Source organism: Alosa alosa, chromosome 3, assembly GCF_017589495.1.
Source record: "Alosa alosa isolate M-15738 ecotype Scorff River chromosome 3, AALO_Geno_1.1, whole genome shotgun sequence".
NCBI lineage: Eukaryota > Metazoa > Chordata > Actinopteri > Clupeiformes > Clupeidae > Alosa > Alosa alosa.
Window position 1 is genome coordinate 25,255,802 of NC_063191.1, and position 21,858 is coordinate 25,277,659.

At 41.8% G+C, this 21,858-nt stretch overlaps 1 protein-coding gene and 1 long non-coding RNA gene across 2 annotated transcripts in view; one reads left to right on the forward strand and one right to left on the reverse strand.

The window, feature by feature from the left end:
- plcl1 (phospholipase C like 1) overlaps positions 1-21,858 on the forward strand; it is a 68,183-nt gene that overhangs the window by 21,270 nt on the left and 25,055 nt on the right. The gene's annotated exons all lie outside the window — the stretch shown is intronic.
- On the reverse strand, positions 4,016-16,885 carry LOC125292002. Its single transcript, XR_007193125.1, has 3 exons — positions 16,860-16,885; positions 6,024-6,187; positions 4,016-4,556 (listed from the first exon to the last, which is right to left on the reverse strand). It is a non-coding gene; the product is annotated as an uncharacterized LOC125292002 (long non-coding RNA).

Consider the following 21,858-nt stretch of genomic DNA (forward strand, 5'->3'; position numbering starts at 1 on the left):
TCCAGTTGGGCTGGCTCCGTTAGCAGTGGTAAGAGAACAAAATCATGATGAGGCAGAAGGTCAGGATAACGCTGACAATGAACCCCATGTAAGCAACGGAACCACTTATATTGAAAGCGAAGAGGTTAATATAGGCCTACAAGTAAATCATGGCGTGAGCCTTGATGAGGATCTTTTTGTGTCAAATGTTGATCAAAATGTGTTTATGAAACCCATTAAAAGCCTTAAGACAAAGCCTGCAAAAAAATCAGGACATGGGCCCGTAGACACTGATGTGGATGAGCCTGAATATGAGAGCGACTGCTCAGATTCGGGTGCTTCCATCTGCTCACAAGGAAGTGCGCCTTCTTTTGTGCCGATTCAATGGTCTATAGGTTATGGTGTGAGTGAAATTAAGCTATTTCTCAAGATCACCAAAAACGTGAAGAATGTTCAAGTTGCCGATTATTTTCCTGATATTGAGAAATTTACTAAAGGCACGAGGTGCTTTATGAGTGAACGTAAATTTACTCAAAAGGAAGTGTACCGCTTTTCCTTTTTTGTAACGTGCCTTTTATTTTATTTCCTCATGAATACAATCAATATACTCTTTACTTAAATGGAGCAAGGGGGAGACAAAAGAGGGCAGGACTTTTTGAATTGGTGAAACAGAAACGGATAGATGTTTTGCTCGCACAAGAAACACATAGTGACGAATTTAATGCAACTGAGTGGGAAAAAGAGTGGAATGGGCTTGCCATATTAAGTCATAATACCACCCTTAGTGGTGGTGTGGCCATTTTGTTCTCCCATAGTTTTATCCCACATTCTTATACAGTGGAAGAGGTAGAATTTTAAAAGTGAGAGCAATTTTTGAGAATTCTGTCTATTTTCATCTGTGTATATGCTCCAACGTCAACATTAGATAGAATGTGTTTTTTGGATGCACTTGATACAACTTTGGAGAAGTGCTGCAGTGAAGAATATTTGTTTTTGGGTGGCGATTTTAATTGTACAGAGAAAGACATAGACAGGAATCACCTTGAACCTCACATGCCTTCACACAGAAAATTAGTGCAACTTATTGAAGCGCAGGATTTAAGTGATGGAGAAATTTGCATAGAAATGTGTCACAGTATACATGGACTCACATATATGCTAACTTAAATATTTTCAGGAATTGTTGTATTGTTCCAGTTAGTTTTTCAGACCATAGTTTAGTTAACATGTTCCATCTTTATTAATTCTATTAGGTCTAAAAGTGCTTACTGGCACTTTAACACTTCTTTGCTGAGTGATAATCATTTTAAGAATGTGTTCAGTTTTTTTGGGTTTCTTTCAGAGCTGAAAAGAATACTTTTGAATCATTACAAAGTTGGTGGGAGTATGGGAAGATACAAATAAAACAACTATGTCAGCAATACACTTACAACGTCACTAAAGATACAATCCAGGATATGAAAACTTTGGAAAATGACATTTTACATTTTCAGAATTTGGCACAGTCTTCTAATAACCAAGACCTATTGGATAAACTCTTTGAACAGAAAACTAAATTGTCTGACCTGCTAGGGCTGAAAACACAAGGGGCTTTGATCCGATCACGTTATCAGTATCAGATGGTTCATGAGATGCTCTGTGGGGTGATAACCCTGGAAGAAGTGCAAAAGGCGCTCCAAAGCATGGAGACTGGGAAAGCACCTGGATTGGATGGACTCCCAATGGACTTTTATAAGTCATTTTGGACTGATTTGAAGGAGGATTTGCTTGAGGTGCTTAATGACAGCTTAGCTGGAGGGCTGATGCCAGTGAGTTGCCGAAGAGCTGTCCTTACCCTTCTGCCTAAAAAGCGAGATCTTAGTGACATAAAGTCATGGCGTCCAGTCTCTTTGCTTGCCTTGGAGTACAAGCTTCTGTCTAAAGTACTGGCCACCCGGTTGGGTAAGGTCATGGAAGAAGTTATTCACCCTGATCAGTCCTATTGTGTTCCTGGCAGGTCAATATTTGATAATATATCATTGATTTGAGACATTTTAGATGCATCCAAGGTCTTTGGTCTAAACACAGCTTTTATCTCTATTGACCAAGAGAAAGCTTTTGATAGAGTGGAGCATTCCTATCTTTGGAAGACTCTGAATGCATTTGGTTTTAGCTCAAATTTTATAGATAAAATAAAAGTACTGTATAAGGACATTGAAAGTATGCTCAAAATTATCAGTGGCTTATGCTCTCCCTTTAAGGTGTTAAGAGGGGTAAGACATGGATGTTCATTGTCGGGTATTCTTTATAGTTTTGCGATAGAGCCTTTATTGCAAAAACTTAGGAGTACTTTAAAAGGGATATCCATTCCAAATTCCATTTATTTTTGTTTTAAATCGTGAGACGAGTCAAAATTGTCCATTTTGTTTTGAGCGAGAAACTGTTTTTCATGCTTTTATGCATTGTTCAAGATTGGTGGAATTGTTTAATGCATTGGAGAGACTTTTTTTTTGTTTCAACGAGACATTTTCAGATAAGATTTTCATTTTTGGTTTTCCTTATGTTAAAAAACGAAGAACTGTTTGCCAGTTGCTGAACTTCATTCTAGGTCAGGCTAAAATGGCCATCTATTTGAGCAGAAAGAATAAAGTTGAAAATGGGCAAAATCAGGATGTTGTAATGGTTTTTGCAGCTCTGATTAAATCTAGACTGCAAATAGACTTTCACTTTTACAAAGCAACTGAAAATGTAACAATGTTTGAAAGTATTTGGTGTATAAATGGAGTCTTATGCTCAGTTGTAAATGATGAACTTAGCTTTTCACACTTGTAGTGTGTTTTTTTAATCATATATATTGATACACGTATTAATTCATGACACAATGTTTTTATGTTGAACTTTTGTAATAAACGTTTTTTTGAACATTCAAAATTCTCTCTCTCTTTCAGTCTCTTTCTCTCTCTCCCTCTCTCTCGCTCTCTTTCTCACACACGTTTCTGTCCTCCCTGTTCTCCTCCTGTGTGCTTCTGTGCTGCTCTCATTCTTTCTCTCCTCCATAACTCACTCATCGTTAATGCTGGTCGACGTAAATCAAATCGGTTTCTCTGTTATCAGCGATATTCACGGCCACACTTTCATGTCATGTTTGGGTGCTCTTTGTGTGTGTGAATGTATGTGTGTGTGTGTGTGAGTGTGTGCCATTGTCATCATGGCAAAGACTCATATGAGTTCATAAAACTGTCTGGGTAATTCATTGCCGCCATTAAGCACAGAGTTCCCACTAGTTATTTGTCCCCTCATGTCTGTTATTCAGCTCTTTCTCTCTTGCCTCGTTTTTTGTTTCTTTCTCCTCTTCTCTCACTCACTCCACTTGCCCATTCTCGCTCTGTCTGTCATCCTCCATCTCCATCTGTCTCTCTCTCCCTCTCCCTTACTCTTGTCCTCCATCTCTCCCTCTTTCTCTCTCTCTGTCTCTCTTTTTCTCGTACTGCTCTCCCTCCTGTCGCTCTGTCTAGACTTCTTATTAATGTTGATTAGATTGTGCAGCCGTTTGTGCTGGACCGAGCCAGGAAAAACGTTGAAGAGTAGGTCAGTGAGTGAGTGAGTATGTATGTGTGTGTGCGTGTGTGTGTGTGTATGTATGTATGTGTGTAGTGCATGTCTACGTGTCTGTGTCTATGGGCGGAGGTTTACATGCATGAGTTAGCATCCTGTAAGGCCCTCTTTGAATCTGTTGAAGAATTTTAGATACCGGTAGAAAGAATCTCTCTCTCTCTCTCTCTCTCTCTTCCACTCTCCCTTTCTCTCTCTCTCTGTCATTCTCTCTCTCCCTTTCTCTCTGTCATTCTCATTACCTGTAATTAATGTTACCTGGTTTCCTTTTTTGACTGTCAATAAAGGAACCTTAAAAGTCAAGTTAAAGTCATTCTCTCTCCCTTTCTCTCTCTCTCTCTTACTCTCTCTGTCATTCTCTCTCTCTCTCTCCCTTTCTCTCTCTCTCTCTCTCAAATTCAAATTCAGATTAGCTTTATTGGCATAACAAAAAACATTGTGTTGCCAAAGCTTACACATGTGGTATAATTGTACAGATTTAATGTAGGAAGGAAAAGGACTCACTTTCTCAATTTTTGACACTCTGTCTGGAATTGTACTGCTATTGTCGCACAATTGTGCCCTCCCAACAAATATGGGAGCTTGCCTTTATTAGGTAGCATGGGGAATTGGGGAGCAATCTTGGCAATGAGTTCAAAGAATTTTCTCCTAACGAGGGTGTAATTTTTACACTCTGTGAGGAAGTGTAACTCGTCTTCTACTACTCCTTCATGGCATTGTAGACATAGCCTGTCATCTCTTGGTTTCCATGTCTGTCTCTCTCTCTGTCTCTCTCTCTCTCTCTCTCTGTGTCTCTCTCTCTCTCTCTCTCTCTCTGTCCTGGGTGTGTTCACCTGAGTGTGGTTTGAGCGGTGGACAGGCTGTGGCGCGGGCGGCCATGTTATCTGTCTCGGTGGAATGGGAGCCACGCTGGTGCAGCCGCCTTATCTGGCCCTCGGGTGCCACTCTGCCTCCCCTCAGCCCTGGACCACTGACTCTCCAAACAGCTGATCCACACACACACACACACACACACACATACAGAAACAGCATACACACACACACACACACACACACACACACACAGAAACACACACACACACACACACACACACACACACACACACACATACAGAAACAGCATACACACACAGAAACAGCACACACACACACACACACACACACACACACACACACACACACACATACACACACACACACACACATGGACATACAGAAACAGCATACACACACAGAAACAGCACACACACACACACACACACACACACACACACACACACATGGACATACAGAAACACACACACACACACACACACACATTCAATTTCAATTTCTTTCTTTATTATTTATTAAAGGCCCAGGCCTTTAACCTCTCTTTCTCACACTCACATGAGCTAGCACAAGTCTTTCTTTCCCTCCTTCCTCGCTTTTCATTTTTTCCCTCTCGTGCTTTCTCAATGCACGTCTTTCTTTCGTTTTTCTACTTTCACGTGCCTGCTGTCTTGAGTACCAGTACAAGATTTGCTTTGTCTGTCTTTCTCGCTAGTTTCAGTCTCTTTCATCTCTCTCTCTCTCTCTCTCTCTCTCTCTCTCTCTCATTTTCTCCTCCTCCTCTCTGTGTCTCTATCTGACTGGTTTCGTGTCTTCACCTTCTGGCTTTCTCAGGCAGATGCTATTAACGGCCCTGTGCCACTCCTCTCGCCTCCTCTCGTTTACCCCTCTCTGCTTTTCACCGTTTCTCACCCCACACCGGCCTCGTCACCCTCATTACATCTCTGAGCTCCAGCTCGTTCTCGCTTCTATCACACCTTCACACGCGCACACACACACACACGCACATGCACAGCGCGCACACAAGCACACTTTGCATCTACCGTGTGGTCAGATAAGTGACAATCGCAGCTGCTGAAATCTTTTCTTCTCTTCTGTGTTCTGTGTGTGTGTGTGTGTGTGTGTGTGAGTGCATATGTGTTTGTGGATGGGTATTTGTGGATAGCTGTGTGTGGGAGTATGAAATGTGATCAGTGATTGAAGTGCAAGTGTTTGTTTGTGTATAATGTTTGTGTATGTATGTGTGCGTTTGTGTGTGTTTATGTGTGTTTGTGTGTTTGTGTGTGTGTGAGGGTGGGTGGGTGTGTGTGTTTGTGTGTGTGTGTGTGTGTGTGTGTGTACTGTGTATGTCTCTCTCTCTCTCTCGCTATCTCTGTGAGTGTGTGTGTGTGTATGTGTGTGTGTGTGTGTGTACTGTGTATGTCTCTTTCTCTCTCTCTCTCTCTTTCTCTGAGTGTGTGTATGTGTATGTGTGTGTGTGTATGTCTCTTTCTTTCTCTCTCTCTCTCTTTCTGTGTGTGTGTGTGTGTGCGACGCAGCAACAGCAGTCCTCTCCACCCCCAGCTGAATGAGCCTGTGAATAGCAGCTAATAGTGGCTTTTATGCTGAAACAAACTTTGTACCTTGGCAAGGATGGAGAGACAAGGAGAGGGGAAGAGGAGGAGGAGAAGGAGGGTGGTCACATCTGTGCGCCAGTGCACCATGGCCTCGGTCACCATGGTAACCATTATCCAGCCGCGCTGATGAAAGGAGTGTCTCCCGCCGACTCCACGCTAGGCCCTCATTACTGCACAGCAAGAGAGAGGGAGAGAGATTGACAGAGGGGGAGAGAGAGAGAGAGAGAGAGAGAGAGAGAGAGAGAGAGAGAGGAATGGCACAGGGTTGAAAAAAAACACACACACAAGACAGATCTCACACTTGACCCTGAATCAGTACTCCATCAAGCCCCAAGTCCCCAACCAAACGTAAACTCCCAGCCAAACACTCATTTACACACTCTCACTAACTCACACTCCGCCACGATGCCTCTGACACTGGACTCGTTCACCGACGCCCCCGTGATAAACAGTTTGTGTTTATACGACAGCCGCGTATCTGTCACCATAAGGGTAGTTGACAAATGGCCAAGAAAAAGTACTTTTTTTGGAAAACATAATTTTTGAAGAAAAAATACAAATATTTATGAAGTTTACAAACTGCAGTTTCAGAAAATAGTAGTGGTCACTCATTTTGTCACTGAATTTACATATTTTTTTCACAATTACAGTCAACAGTACTGTAAATATGTCCTATGGTGTGACATTTAAAAAGTACTAAGAAATTATATTAAATAACATAAAAAAATACTTGAGACAGAATTGTTCACATTATTAAAACATTATTTTCTTAAAGTGATATTTATTTTACATTAAAGCACTAATTAGAATAATTTTCACCATGAATAGATGAACTTGATAAACTTTTCTCTACGAATGTCAATAAAACTTTTTCGCCAAACTTACTAAACTGTTTGAAATTGTACATATCTAAGAGGAAATATTATTGTAATGCCCCTAATGCCAAACTAGATTATTTTTTAAAAAGATATTTTAAAAAAGGTATATTTTTCTGTTGTTTTATGTTCGTCACACCATAGGACAAAACGTCACACCAAAGGACGAAAATAGTCATCGCATAAAAGAGTCAGAATATAACGTGTTTATTGTAACATTGACAAAGGAGGACATTTTTTTTTTTTTTTTTACAATATAAACTGTGCAAAACATAGCACATTAAAAGTAACGTTGATACTTCAGGAGATACTTCAAGGAAACATTGATGCATACTGTAATATCATTGAGAAATTCAGTAAAAATGCCATTTCAAAACAATACTGTGACATTGTCAAACTGCAAAATTCATTAGTTAAACAGTAACAGTGACATGAAAATAAATGAAACTCCCATGAAACTCCATTCCATCTAAGACATATTCTAAGAGTCGTTTTTAATCACACTTGACACAATCATCTACAATGAAATTCTATTTTTTAAAACATATAAATGTATAAGATCAATGTACTCCATTCCATCTAAAACATATTCACAGAACAGTTTTTAATCATACTTTTACATTTAAACACATTGACACATTTAAAATCATGAAGATTGCATACATTTCCTTTTTCAATTTTTAGGTACTTTTGATTCATTTTAAAATATTACCAGTCACCAGTATGAAATTTCTATTATAAAACAATTCCAAGAACTATATTTTTTAACAGATGCTTAACAACATATTCAATAGTAAGGCCATCTTAGCACGTGACGGCATTCTTCAATCAAGAATTGAACATCAACCAGTCAAGGGGTGCGAGTCGAGCAGCACGGTGCATTGGCTCCGGTTCAGATATGACACCAATTATCTTCTGCCGTGAATAGTAAATGCAGTCAATTTTCTGCGGCCACACAAATGAATTGTCACTCTTTTGCTTCATGCAGTTTATTTTTAGTTCATCTCCATAAACCTCCACAATCTGCCCAACGTATGATCTGCCATCATACTCCACAATGACAAATTTTCCATGTGTGTATCTATCTTCTTCCTCAAAGGAGTCATTTGATTTAGTCTCCAAAGCATTTCCAAAATCCACCTTCTTTGATATGTGGCAAGAACACACTTCAGGATATGAACAGAAACAACTTAAGTCTCTGTGCAGGATCACTCCTGGTGATGATGACAAGACTTGGTGTGTACCTAGAATCCCTGTAACTGGTTTGACAGATGGAGGTAGCAGTTTGTCGTAGGCCTCAATATCTGACTCTTCAATCCATTTGAATTTCACATTCGTCTCTGTTTGGGAGGATAGAAACTCATAGAAATCTCTTGGAGATTGCAAATCACAGCCTCTCAGAACATACTTGTCCGCTGTTCTTTTGACTGCTCCCCCAACACCGTCTGGGGCTCCCTTGCCATGTGACCTTTCTGAGAAATTCCAAGTTACATGTTTAAAGCCCATTGTGAAGGGAACTTGGCTTAACAGAAAGCAGTTGGTTTTGTTTCTGTATTGTGTTACGGGACCATCACTGATGACATGCAGTGTGTCAATTTCTTGATTATGTTCCAGCATCACATCTCCCAGAACAGGCACAATGTGTGCCCAAACAGCTCTCTCGTCATGCCTCAGTGATGGTGAAATAGTTGCGTAGCTCTTGGTTCCCTTTGAAGTGTAAGCAACTGCAGTATGTAGTGTTACTTGTTTTCGGCTTCCCGCAAAGTGATATGATTGTATCTCCGAATTCAGCTTGCAACCATAGTTTTCCGAAAAGTCTATGTGCAAGACGATTTCATTTTGTGCCACATTTTCCTTAATTTCTCTAAATTTTTCTCCCTGATGCAACCAGTTAAATTGATGGCTACCGATGGATTCAAGCTCAAGTCTGAATTGCTCTACTAGGTTTTCGACAGTGCCAGACTTTGACTTCTTCACCCAGTTCTTAAAGACCCTATCACCAACAGTCACATCCTCTTTCGCCCAGCATTCCCATCTTGCAGAGTCAAGGGGGTTGTACTCTGCCATCTGAACTTCTTCAAAACAGCATTCAGTGCATGTTCTGTACATACACTCTTTCTTATCAACATTACATGTAATGCTTTTGAGCAGAGAGGATAGGCTTTGCGTTTGAATTAAGCCCCTATGTGCCATGCTGTCAATTAGTAGGCGCATGTTTTCATGTTGAAAACAGGCGCAGGTATTGCGGTCGGTTTTTCTGGCCTCTGTTATATAAAATGGCCTATATCTAGTAAATTGCCTGTAAGACATTCCGTATTTGCATCCGGGATCTTTGAGGTAGTCACTGTGGAGGTCTCGCAGTGATTTTGTCAGAACTCTCCGCTGCTTCTTGTTCACCCTGCCCACAGTGTCTTTTTTCCCCGCAAGCAGTCTGCTGTTGGTGTCTCTTGACAAGAACAACTCTACTTCTTTTCTCTTTTCGACTGCATTTTGTTTCAGTTGTGGCTTGCTGCGTTTCTCCCTGACCTTTTTATTTACTTTATTTTCACAAAGACGGTTTAGTTTTTTTCTCATTCTACTGTTTTTCTTTTGTTCCATCCTGAATTTTATTTTTAAAAGTTTGTTCTCCCTCTCTAGTCTGGTAAGCTTTCCTTTGATTTGTTTTGTATGTTCTTTTAATTTGGCTTCAGTGGTTTGTGTTGGTAGTATTGGAGGCGTTGTTGGTGGCAACACTGGAAGCTCAGGGGGAGGTTGGGCCACAGGTCCTGCAGGAGGTTCCACTGGCTCCTCCAGTACACTGTCAGGAGACGGTGGTGTTGTGTTTAGAATGGCAAGTAATGCCTTTTCCTTTGCCCTGCATCTTTTTTTGGATTCCTTCCAAATCTTCCTCAATTCAGTTTGCCTCTTCTTTCCTAGTGCTTTAATGTTGAATGTATCCAATTCTCCGAGAGCCTTCTTTTCATGATATCTGTTTGAAATGATAGAATATAGCTGAATGGATCAACAGAGAAATTAATGTAATGTATACTCAATTATGAACTCATGACCTACTGTGTTTTCTTTACAAATGTAACCACTTACTTGTCAATTTCTTATAAAAACACAATATAGATTATTATTCTGCTTATTATGTAACTATTGTATGTAGTCTCCAAAAAACGGCAATAATCATTCAAATGTAAGCCATTATTGAATTTAAAATCATCAAAACTGGTCAAAAAAGAATGAAAAGTATGTTAAAAAATTTTATTTATTTGTTTTAATAGCTTCTTAAGGAGGTATTGTCCTATTGTGTGACATCTATGTCCTATGATGTGACCGGCCAAAGTGTCACACCAAAGGACATTTCCTGTGACACCAAAGGACATTGGAGCTTTTGTGGCAGTTAATAACTATGCTAATACTAGCTGAACTATCATTAGCAATTGGCATGATACATTTGCATAATATTACATAACTCTGCTGTTAAAAATACAAATTCAAATTAAAAAATGAAATTTAGGGGTGTCACACCAAAGGACAAAAAAACTTAACAACTTCAGTGGTCTGAAAATATAGTTAAATATTTGAACAATTCTGAGAGAAATACTTTCCATGTGCACTGGTCATGGGCTTCATAAGGGTCTTCAGTCACATGACCTTGAATGGGGTCTTTCAACTAAATGTAGTTGTCCATGATATTGCCCTACTTAATATCAGGTTATTGCATAACACCAAAGGACATTTTTTTCTGTGACAAACTTTATGAAATTCCTACACTTTTAGAAACGTATGTATAGGAAAAGTGATGGTCACTTAGTAAAATAGACACTTGCACAATTATGCCAGGAGTGTTCATTAAGATTTTTAAACATTATTTTCTTTATTTATAAAAGTTAATATTTATGAAATAATTGTGTCTACTGTCACACCATAGGACGATTTTGAGATTTGGCTCAAAATTGTAAAAAAATAAAAAATAACTAAAGTATTATAACAACAAATTCATGTAAAACAAGAAAATGTTTAACCATTTACAGTATTCTAAATGATGAAAATGTGAAATAAATTATTTTTTATCTTCTGTGACGGTGAAAAAGCCACGTCACGTCAAGTACCCATAAACATTCTCCATATACTGTCAGAGAGGACGCTTTTTTAATGCTTCCTGCCTGTGACGGGCTGGGGACGCTTGACCGCCGGACACGAGAGGTTTTATGGAGACAGCGAGCGGCTGCTGTGAGTCTGTCGTGCGCTGGGCCCTGCACTAGAGGACACAGACCGGGATGTTTACAAGGCCGGCCGGAGGAGGTGGCGCATAAAGACCTGCGGGCCGTAAATGGGGCTGGAAACAGGTGGAAGGGAGAGAAGTGAGAGAGAGAGAGAGATAGAGAGAGAGAGAGAGAGAGAGAGGAATGGCACCGTAAATGGGGCTGGAAACAGGTGGAAGGGAGAGAAGTGAGAGAGAGAGAGAGAGAGAGAGAGAGAGAGAGAGAGAGGAATGGCACCGTAAATGGGGCTGGAAACAGGTGGAAGGGAGAGAAGTGAGGGCGAGGGGAGGAAGTTGCTGCTTAAACTTTATTTCATTCTTTTATTTTATTGAATTTTTTTACAGTGTTTGTATGGGTTTGTTTGGGTAATAGGAGGTGCAAGAAGTTGTCAAGAGTTCGGCGGCAGTTTTTGTTCACACCTCTGCAGATTCTTTAAACCCTTGTATTATATACCCCCACACACACACACACACACAAACAAACACATATACACACGCACACACACACACATGCACTCACACACTCGTTGCTTTATTGTCTGTTCTGCCAGAAAAACCTTTCCAGCTACTGGGAAATGTACTCAACACCTCCGTAAGTGCCACTCTCTATCTTATTTGCAGACACACACACACACACACACACACACACCGTAAGCATCTCTATGGCGACAGCTCCATTGTAGCTTCAGTGCTAATAGCAAGTGAGGGCTGTTGGATGGCAGTCCCCTCTCTGCTGTTTGTCCTCCTGAGGACTCCCTCTCTAATGAGGACTTAGGTCCACATCTACTCTACTGCATTGCTGTTGAATTTATGCACAGTTCATTCCTCCATTATGCATTGCATTAGATGTGTGTGTGTGTGTGTGTGTGTGTGTGTGTATGTGTGTACATTCCATTTTACATGTCAGACTTATATCTATCATTTGCATTTACATGTCCTGTTGTGTGAGCACTATACGTTTGTTTGTGTTTGTTTGTGAACATTGTGTAAAGCAGGTGTAGTGTTTTAGTACATCTTCTTTTGTGTGTGTGTGTGTGTTGGGCTAGAGCTCTGGTGTGTTTATGTGCTCCGGGGGGATTTTATGTCTCTGGATGTGCCCTGATGCTGGGTGAGCCTCCTGGCTTGCCATACTGACACAGTGTGGGAACTCTAAACAGACTCCCGGAGCTCTGTTCCCACGACACTCTTTTGGGCCTCTCTCACGTCACAGACAAAATTCTTGCACGCGTGCACAGACACACAGACACACACACACACGTGTATACACACACACACACTAAATGCATATATCAGTAACAGTGCCTTGACATGTGAGAAGCCCGGTGAAGGGATTCCCTTTACATTATGCTCCCTTAAGGGGTAAGTGTGTGTGTGTGTGTGTGTATGTGTGTCTGTGTGTTTATGTCTCTGTGTGTGTGTGTGTGTCTGTGTGTTTATGTCTGTGTGAGTGTGTCGGTGAGAGAGCGACAGTGTGACTGGAAGAAGCGAGTGGAAGAATGGCAGAACTTGTGCATGAAAGAGTTCATATGAGTATATTGGGGTTAAGCATGTGCATGTGCAAACATACAGGAGTCAGAGGTTTCCTGTCCTTGTTTATTTGTGTTTTCAAGTGCACTGTGTGTGTGTGTGTGTGTGTGTGTGTGTGTGTGTGTGTGTGTGAGAGAGAGAGAGAGGCAGACAGAGGGAAAACAAGTCTCCGTGTGTGGCTTAAAGTGATTTGTGCAGAGATGTTTTAGCCGAGGCAAGCCTGACAGGACTGTGGAGTTTTAGAAGTTTGGAGTGTGTGTTGTTTGTGGCACGGAGAGTGTTTGCAGTGCGAGGTCATCTTTCACCAGGGCAAGCGTGTGAAGATGGTGTGTTTGTCTGTGTGTGTGTGTGTGTGTTTATGTGTGTGTGTATGTGTGTGTGTGTGTGTATGTGTGGTGAGTCTCTCCCATATGTTACATAAGCAGATTACATTATGTAACGGCTTTTTTCAAGGAGAGAAACAAACAGAACTATTACTCTTTCTGAAATCCTACACACCACCTTCAAGTGTATATTTGTTCCATGAGTACATATTTGTGTGTGTGTGTGTGTGTGTTTGAGGTGTATTAGAGTATGCGTGTATATGTCAAATTTGTGAAGAGCTTTGGGATTCTACATCCTAGTGCTACTTTTCACACACCAAGACCTAGAGGTATTTCACACACACTTACATTTACACATACACACAAACATACACACACACACACACACACACACACACACACACACACACACACACACACACACACACTGGCACTCATCACCCCTTGCTGGGCTCCATCCATTGTCAACCCACACATGTTCCTGTGGATAAGCGAGCTATATCCACACTGCTCTCTCCTCCAAAGATAGCCCTCGCACCCCTCTGGCAGGCTCTCCCCATAGATAGTCCTCCCATAGATGTGCCGCAGGCCTGCCTCCACTAACGCAGAACATGTTCCATCCCAAGTGCTCTGCTATGGGCCAGACGCTGGCCATGGAAGTGTGCTCTGACTGCATCTCCTGAGGAGCTCATTGCCAATTGTTGGGACAGCTGTGGCTAGTTAAGCTGAATTAGCCCTTGCGACATCTAGTTTGTATCTGAGCGGAATATATCCATGGGTTACCGCGTTAGTCATGTAGCATTACGCAGCTAGCTGAGCAGGGCAGAGCCACATTTGCTGTGTTTCGTCATGTTTTTTGCTTTGTTTTATTTATTTATTTATTTTTTTGTTCTGTGCGCTAAAGCTAAATCAGCGCTAATCAGCGCAGGTAGTTGTCCTAATCCGCCAGGCTGGCCATGTGGGTGAGTGAGTGAGCTGTGCTCCACCTGGCGTGAAGAGGACAGATGATGCTGCCCATCCCTGCCCTGCCCTGCGTTCCCCAGCTGCACCGCCACGTCCCTGTGCCTGTCCTCAATTCTCATCTCCGCATCTGCCAATGCACCGATATTATGACATCAATCTTAATCCCTTTTCCAGTCTCTGCCCCCCCTTTTCTCTCTCCCTCTCTCTCTCTGTCTCTCCCTCTCTCTCTCTCTCTCTCTTGGCCCTCCACCTGTCTTGGTGGTCGTGTTAATCAATCACCAGCCCCTCTTTGTTTCCCTCCTTGGCCCAGCTGATAAATCCTTCATCGGCTTTGTGTTGTTACTCCCCCCTCAATTTCAGTACCACCATTAGCCTCCTGTTAATTAGATTAGCTGGATAAAAATCTGTGCCTGTTTGCATGCATGTCACTAATGAGGGTATTGATTCTGATTCCAAAGCTAAGGAGCTGTTCCACACTCACCACCAGGGTAGGAATTTCACGGCGGCCACGACGGCCATGGCGTTGGTCGTGAGGCCCCTTTGAAAATCAGAGGTTTACAGGCCACGGTGGCCTTGGTGCCCCCTTCTTTCAATATTCTGCTTTGCGTCCTACTCATAGCGATTTTTATTTAGCCTGTGGCCTGTCAAAATAATCTTAGCATTCACAAGCGCAAATTAATTTTAGTCATTTACGCAGTGGAGAAAGTGGCAGCCAAGAAAGAAAAGGCCCAAATTCACCCATTCTCAGTTGAACTACTGGCGAAGTAGCCTATTCATCACACAGACATCACACGTATCACATGAAAGCTTTTTCTCAGCTTTTAAACGATGTTAGCCGATAATTACTGTGTTGAACGGGCTCATGAAAAGTAAATAATATAATTCAATTTAATCATACATTCTGAAGGTTTCGTCCCATGATCTCCATACCCATTCATCTCGTGTAATACTTTTACTTTAACCCTTCTTTTAACACACGACAACCCATATATCAGAATAAACAGGAGACCTTACGAACACAAGGTGTAAAGCAGTCCCCTGTACAGTTAGCCGTTCCAGAGTTATCCAGTTTTGAATTTGCAGTAAAGTTCGACATACATGGATGTCTCCAAATTTGGGCTTTAAGTTTTACAATGTGTTTAAATTGTTACACATGATTTCATAACGGGCCAAATACAAAATAAATGTTACAAATATCGCCTATATATTGATAAATCAGAGGACAGCTGACTAAGAGTTTGTAAAAGTAGCCTTAATGATCACAAAATGCTAAGCATGCATCTAGGCTATTTGAGTTTCTTAAAGCTGAGCTGTGCTTAAATTGTTCAATACATGATTTCATAACAGGCCAAATATAAAACTAGACTGCATTTCCGGCGGGAACTGCGAAAGTGTGCTTGCCCTGGTCCGGTCAGCAACGTGAGCAGACAGTGGCATACGCTATGCTGAACCTGGCTTGATCCAGGCATTGTAACGGTGCTTTTCAGTGTTGGAGCAGTGGCAATATCCCAAAAGCTCTAGGAGAGGGCTATTCAACTATTGGCTTGCGGGTTGAATGTGATTCGTTGGATTTTACCTTTGGCCTGCCTTCGAATTTAGCTTCTATGACTGAGATCAAATCAATAAAATAAAATGACAGCAGTGATTGGCTGCAAAAATAAATAATATCACGTGTCTTGCGCCTCTCAAACTGGGCTATCAGATAACCTACAGAGGAATTGAAATTATGAAATATGACCAAGGCATTAAAAAGCTACTTGTTTGTCAGGATACTTTTTCACTGATTTATTTTAAAAAAATATGAGCTATGAGTGTGAATGTTATATATTCCATCCCACAAATTATGTTTTACTGGTTTATTTGACAAATAATCTATATGGATTTGCTCTATAAAGACCATTATGTCTGTTTGGGATTGTTTTGTGAGCCTGGGGTTGTTTTGAGAGCCTATTGATGTAGCCTATCTCAGAATAAAGGAATACTTCATATTACTCTAAACCACCGTCTGTAAATCAACTGTATACTGCTGTCTACATTGCACTATATTTCTTGACCTGTCTCTGTATGTTTCATCACCTTTCTATACTTTGCCTCACATTGCAACACAGCTCAGATCTTTGGTTGCTATGAAGGCCAGTCGTTCTAAATGGATGGTTGCTATGGCCAAAGGCCAGTTCTATCTGTCAAGCGGGCATATCGTAGAATTCTGATTAACCTTATCTTAAAACATCTCTATTTTACTTATCCCACTTCCATACAGTGGGTCCCATTAAGAAGTGGCCACTTCATTCACGCTTATCGTGATACACACAGCAGCATTAAATTAATCTGTCACCATACGCCTATGCCTACGTTTGCAAAGAAAACATTTTAATTTGATTCACATGAAACGTTACATTTCATGTACATGTTGACAATGAGTAGGCTAGTTTTGGTTGTTGGTGGTGTTATTGCATCCCTTAGTTATGCCTACAATGCAAGTTCCCTCGCGATTGGAAGCTCCTGTAGACAATAGTAGACGCATTTCAAAACATCGTGTTAGGAGTCCTTGCCACTTCTTTTAAGCCGTCACAGACGTAGGTGCTACTTTTAGGGCTAAAGTGCTTCGTGAATTACTGTTAGTAAAAAAAATAGCAGTCCTAAAGTTACACGTGACGAAGTTACGAGTGCAAGCATCTCATATCAAATGACCATGGCATTACGCTAAACAACATAAATCCCAATTAGCAACATAGCACTACATCTCCTCCTCCCTATAGCTAGCCACACAAGAAATTAATGATACTAAATCTCTGCTTAGCATGCTTCTCCAGCTTAGCATTCTAATAACAGAAGGGGCACATTTATGTTGACCACTACAACATGACTCATTATGTCTGTAACGTTAACTGTATAAAACACTTACTTTCATAAAGGACGCACACCATCCAGCACATGGAAACCCATATTTTAGGTTCTTGGCCACAAACTCAAAGCGTGTCTCTCTGCGCCCTGTTCTAGAATCTTTGCTCTGAAGGCTGTGTTGCTAAGGCAACATCAAATAAACGAAATGATAGTCTTTCAGTATTAAATGTGTGCGTGGATTCGAATGGATGTGTGTGGTTTGCAATTAGAATAAACAAGAAATAACATTTCCAATAATTTCCCATGATAAATTACATAATATTTGCACCTTCCTTACTTGGGAATCTCACATCGTATTTCAAGTAGGCTACACTAGTGAAATGTAATACAACGTTGCCACCTAGCGTTCAGATAGTTCTAGGCTATTTAACATTAACGTGACATTGATTGTTTATTCTTTCGTCAACTCCATGCTTTTAGGAAAACAATCTTTTTATCATAGTACCCTCTTCAATGAGCGATTACCAGCTCGTTTTTTGTAACAGAGATAGCTGTTTATTATCCCTAGGTTTACAGAAACACCTATTCATATTAATCATTAGCCTATGGAGTGCTGCCGACCACTGTTCATTACGCCCAGAATGCCTTGCATGTCTTTACAACAAAACAACACAGTAAAACCTAAATGCCCGTAAACATATGCATTTGCATACTTGTAACATTTTTAATAATACTCTCCCATCATGATATTTAACAATAATGAAAAATTTAATTTGAATACCGTCAATGTGAAAACAACTCTATTATGTAAGCTATATATAGCTACTGTTCTCCTTACTATTTCAGTTCGTAAGTCCATACTATCCCATGGCAGAGCAAGGATTTCATGACTGGGCACGGTTGCCTGGAGACATTGTGTCTGCTCTGAGACATTGTGCATACATGGAAGGCATTGTGATATATGGTGAAAAAATGGTGTGAGTTACCAATACCCGTGGGTGGTTTGACAAATGATGGAAACTTTTGGAATATTTCTTTTTTTTTTTTTTTTGCCTATGCAACCTCACACTGGAGTCCCCAGTTCATATACAAAATTTGGTATCGATATGTGACAGTGTTCCTGAGATATGGGCGACTTCCTGTTTCGAGCTTAGCCGCCCGATTTCGTTTGGCTGTGACGGGCAAACGCCGAAAAATCAAAAATCCTTCCGCTAACATTTGTGAGGCTTGGTCCAAGGATAATGTACGTCAAGTTTCGTGGCGTTCGGACCAAAATTGTGACCTGTGAAAATTTAGTTTCGCTTTCTGTTCAATCCAATATGGCGGACGAACGGCACGCCCACCTGACGTCATCTTCGCGACCAACTTACACCGGTACTGACCGGACGTTTTAAAGTTGGAACGGTGTCTCTGTCTCAAAGGGCCTAGGCGCTAGGGCTGACAAAAAATAAGGGAGACGGGAAAAATAATAATAAAACTTAAGAAGAACAATAAGTGTGCTGCTTTGCAAGCACACTTAATAAAACTGCTTTGCAAGCACACTTAATAATAAAACTTAAGAAGAACAATAAGTGTGCTGCTTTGCAAGCACACTTAATAAATGTTATATATAGCCTAGATATCTGTAAATATTAGATAGTCAGATGATTTACAGTTCTATGTAATATGTCATGTTTTCATTTCATGTTTTTGTAATGTTTCATACAGTGATGCAGGTCTACTGCAGTGAATAGGCTAAATACAACTTTGATAATTTTTATAGCCTACTACTAATAGTTAACTTTGGCCTTGGTGCCCTGACATGTGGCCTTTGTGCCCCCCACCAAATATGCCCAACTGAAGGCCAAGTGGCCTTGCCCCCAGAATGGTGAAATTCCATGCCTGCTCACCACACTTTTAAGTCATTGATCGATTGTGTTTGTGTGTGAATGTGTGTGTGTTTGATGGTACGTTAGTGTGTGTGTGTGTGTGTGTGTGTGTGTGTGTGTGTATGTGTGTGTGTGTGTGTTCTTCCTTATATGTGTGTGCACTTGGTATGTTTGTCTATGAATCTTTATTCCCCATTAGACTTAATTAGATTAGTTTAATCGAAATGTGTGTGTCTGATCGCATTCATGTTGCAAATGAAGATATCGATTCTGATTCCTAAGCTAATTAGCCACATGCTGTCCAGCTTGCCTCTCAATCAAGTGTTATGCTTGCTTGTTTATGCATATGTGGATTATTTCCACATGTTTGAGTAAGTGTGTATCTCTCTCTCTCTCTCTCTCTACCTCTTTGTGTGTGTGTGTGTGTGTGTGTGTGTGTGTGTGTGTGTGTGTGTGTGTGTGTGTGTGTGTGTGTGTGTGTGTGTGTGTGTGTGTGTGTGCGCGCGCGTGTGTGTGTGTGTCACGTTCTAGACTTTTCTCCCCACTTTTGTTGTTTTGTTGATGCCAGTCCAATTTCTCTGACTCTCTTGTTCCTCTTTACTTTGACCCACAAACAGCCTCACAAACACGTTGTCCACTTGCCTGTTGCTGCCCCCCGCCCTCCGCCTTCATCTGCCAACAACCGGCCTCTCCTCCTCCACTTGCCCCTGCCCTGCCCTCTCCCCTCATCTGCCCCTGCCTCTTAAACTTGCCATGACCCCTCTCCTGCACTGCTGTTTCCTGCCCCCAGCCTTGAACTGAGCACTGCTGCTCTCCAAGCCCCTACCACTCTTCCTCTATCTGTTGTTTTCTTGCCCTCCTCTCTTGTCTGTTCCTCTCTCTCACCCTCTATCTCTCAGTCTCTCTCTTCTTCTGTCTCCTCTCTTTCTCACTATCTCTTCCTCTCTCAACCCCCTCTCTCATTCTCTCTTCCCATATCTTTTCCTCTCTTCCTCGCTCTCTCTCTCTCTCTCTTTCCCTCATGTTTTGTTTACCCCCCTCGCTGAGCGACCCTTTCCTCTCCTCCGTCATCGGTCGATCTTGTGGGACTGTTTTTGATTAGTCCTTTAATCTCCGCAGGAAAACAGTGGAGGGTGTTTATATACAAAAGCTCACTTGATTGTGCACGGCGGTGCTTTTCAAGCTGAGCCATATTTTTAGTTCCACAAAGTACAGCTTGAGCTTTTTGACAGCCTAATGTGAAACTCCAACCTGCTTCCCCGAATATCATGGCCTAGAGAGCCTGTTTACAAGTGCCTGCGTGGAATAATTTCACCAAGATGAAGAATGAACTTCTTGTGTTTTGCGTGTGAACCATGTCTGCACATGCATATGAATAGAATTAGGTGAATAGAATAGAGTGATTTATGTAGATGATGATTCCTTTCTTCTGGGACTGCTCCAGAGACAACTGAAACCATCTTAAAATCACAAGGCTTATGAATGGAGAACAGAAAAATCTAGAATAGATGTTGTTTTGGGCTACTGCTGCTGCCACTGAAAACAGTTGATCTTGACTTGTCCTCAATTCAGCGCCACATCTGTCTCTTTGCATCACATAATCGTACACTGTGACAGAGGATTCTCTGCTCTACCAGTCTGTGACCCAACGTTGTCGCCGGGCGACCTTGGCTTACTGTCCGTGCGGCGCATCCTCAAATCCGACTGCATTAGGGGGAAATGGGATGCCATTCTTAGTCTAAGTGGATCCATAAGCTGCGAAATCTTACGGGGGCTGGCGCCAAATTGCCCTTGGAAGGCCATAATGGGAAGAATTGGGACGAATTGGAAGAGGGCCGCGGATGGGCGATAGAAGCTGCTTGTCATGGGAACCACTCGGGAGTGCCCGAGCCCTGTGGGAAATGGAGTCTTTTTAGCACACTTTTGTCAATGGCAGAGTACAAGGTGCCCTTTCGCCGGCACAGACAAACTCTTCCTCTTGAGCATTTCAGTATGAAAAGAGGGACATACTGCCAAGCCTGTGATGAAGGAACAGTCTGAAAGAATGGCGGGCCAGCTAGATTAGGTGGGAAGAACTGAGTTCCAAAAGGGTTTTAAAATGGAGGAGAAAAGTGGATGTGGTGAAGGCAAGATGGTAAAAAGGCCAACAGCTGGAAAAAGATGGTCAATTAGGAGAAAGTTTGGAGAGATTTATGGCACATGAAGTCTGGAAAGTAAGTGGTAGAGACAACTGACAGGCCAGGGTTTCACTGAGGCTTTGTGAACAGTGTGTTTTTTATGGGTTTTACTGTACTGGTCAGCGGGTGAGACACTCTGGGGTGTGGACAGTGAAGTCTGTTGAGTAAGGATGAACAGGAGTCTATTGATAACAGAATACCTGAGTGGATTATGAACTCATGGCCTCACAGCAGGGCGGCCTTCCTGACTCCGGCGTTGTTCTCTGTGTGTGTGTGGGTGTGGGTGGGTGGGTTAGTGGTTGTGTGTGTGTGTGTGTGTGCGCTCTGCCAAGCAGTTACCACAACCGTATGAGATGAAAAACAAGCCCTTGCAAACAGGAAATGGGTGCAACCGTTTCACATAATCACAATTTTAGGCTTTGTTTAAAATGTGTTTCTGTATGTGCTCAGGGCGCATGTATGTGTGTGTGTGGGTGTGAGTGTGTGTGAGTGTATGTGTGTGTGTGTGTGTGTGTGTGTTTAGTGGGAAACAGGAAGAGTAGCATATGCCAGATTTTGCTCATATCAGTGTTGGCTGCCACAACACAATTTGGTAATGCAACCCCCAAAAAAAAAAAAAAAAAACCCCAAAAAAAACCTGTTGACCCAGAAGACATTACAGCCTCAGGGTCCATATTGCGTCTACAGTGACAGTACACCTTCATCTCCTTCGTCTCAGCTCCTCACAGTATCTGCTACACCACACACACACACACACACACACACACACACACACACACACACACACACACACACACACACAACACACACACACACAACACACATACACACACACACACACACACACACACACACAGCCCTGTCAGATAGGCAGGCATGACTGGTCTGAATCTCCTTATGTGGAAGTGTCAAGCAGCACAGCCCCCTCCTGTTTAGTTCTTGTCCAGTGCAATTAACACAGGAGTGTGGACAAGCAGAGCAAATTAACGGCCTGGAACAAGTCACCCAGATCCGA